Source organism: Fistularia commersonii, unplaced genomic scaffold (assembly GCF_037954325.1).
Source record: "Fistularia commersonii isolate RoL2024-O1a breed Wild unplaced genomic scaffold, RoL_Fcom_v1.0 HiC_scaffold_83, whole genome shotgun sequence".
NCBI classification, from domain to species: Eukaryota; Metazoa; Chordata; class Actinopteri; order Syngnathiformes; family Fistulariidae; genus Fistularia; species Fistularia commersonii.
Window position 1 is genome coordinate 155,436 of NW_028234041.1, and position 2,065 is coordinate 157,500.

A 2,065-nucleotide genomic window follows, 5' to 3' on the forward strand; every position below is an offset into this window, starting at 1 on the left:
TAACTATATTTTTTAGTTTTTGGATTTTTCTATAAGTTTTAAGGATTTTTTTTTTTTTTTTTTATATTTCAAAATCGTTTATGAAGACATTAAAATTTGGGGAGCATTTTTGCATTCTGTTCTTGTGAATGAAGAACTTGGCCAGGCCTAAAAGAACATTGACACAGAGTTCATCTGTTATGTTGCTTATAAGTAAACAGAATGTTATATCATCTTTTGAGAAGGAAACTGGTGACGATGGAATGAGAAGGAGAAAAAATATATGGTCAGTGGTTTCAATGTTGTCTTCACAAAATGTACAAATATTATCTTCAAAATTAAAGCGTACCCTCGATAATTCCTTAGATGGGTAGATGTCAGTCATAATTTTGAAGTGGGTCTCTTTTGCCTTGGGGGTATGGGTAGAGTCAGATACATGGTTCGCAGCGTGGCAATCGATTCCTCATCAAATTTATTTAAAATATCCTTTTTTTTTTTTTTTGACGTCCAGGGAATAAGTTTCCTGTGAAACATTTCCTAATAAAGGAGTTGCCGCGCTTTCTGTCCACAATTGAGATTCCCTGGAGTGATAGTCGGGGTAACTGTGGTTGTACGGTTCGGTGCGTCATTATATTTTTGGTCAGGAATACAAATTGTCGAGGCAGTGCGTTTCGTAACTTTAGCAACTCTAATATGGGAGGCTTGAATCTGTGTGTAGTACAGAACTGCTCATTGTCCAGAGGACTGCCAGTGTCATCCATCAAGTCAATTATCGACCATATACCTTTCTCAAAGCATTCCTTGTAAAACAGAGGTTTGTTGCCATGCAGTACATATCGATTGTTCCAAACTATTATACTGTGTGGTGAGAAATTGTGTACGTATATCATTTTCCAGTATAATAATATTTGTTTATGGAACTCTGAACATTTGACAGGAATCTTGTTGATATCCAAGTCAGAGATAAGCAGAAGACTCAGGCCGCCGACTTTGTTGAATAAGTAGTTTGGAGTACAATACCAGAAAGAACGATGAGGTTTGATCCAGGATTTCAACCAGTTCACCTTCAATGTCCCATTCAAGCAGTCCGACTCTATCACTTTCAGCCCTCCTTCACTTGTTTCTTTCACCATATGTGATTTTTCTTAGATGGTGTGGTCTGTTCCTCCAGATAAAGTTGAAATTGATTTGGTTAACAGATTTTACGAGTTGATTTGGAGCAGCATTGGAATACGCTGGGTATATACATCTGGATAAACACATCCATTTTAGTCAAATATATCCGGCCTAATATTGATAAATCTCTCTGGAGCCATATATTAGAATTAAGCTTTACTTTGATTCAGTTTAGATTCAATGTTCCTGGATTGATTTAACGTTTGGTCCTTGGATAGGAAAATGCTCAAGTATTTTATTTCTGATTTCATGGAAACATCGCTGATTTCCTTTAGTGGCGAGTCATGCAGCGCAAGAAGTTTGCATTTCTTTAAGTTTAATGACAATCCTGAAGCCTTGGAGAATGTTTTGGTTGTTTTCGGCACTTATTGGGACTTGATGTTCATTTTTCAAAACTAAGGTTGTGTCATCTGCCAGCAGGCTAATAACAATTTCAGTCCCCAGCACGTCTAACTTTTGGATATCGTTGCTCTTTTCAACATAAACGGCTAGCATTTCGGTAGCAATTATAAATAAATAGGGTGAGATGGGGCAACCTTGGGGGATTCCCACATCAACATGGAAGCTCGGAGTGGTGCCGCTTGGCAGGGTGACACAGCTATGAATATTCTCATAGAGCCCACGGATCACATTCCTGAATATTTAACCAAATCCAAAATGTTCGAGCGTTGCTATGATAAATGGATGTTCGACCGAGTCAAAGGCTTTAGAAAAGTCCAAGAAGGATATGCGGCCATTATCTTCAATGCGATACGCCTCTAAACCCATCGCTCGCCCCGACTCGGGGAATCCTAGAGCCTACTTGCACCCCCGCCCTAACTTAACTCCCTCACTCGTGGAGCTCCCTGAGCTCCACACATCCCGGAGCATCACGCCGACTCATTCACATTTGAATGATTGTCTTTATTTT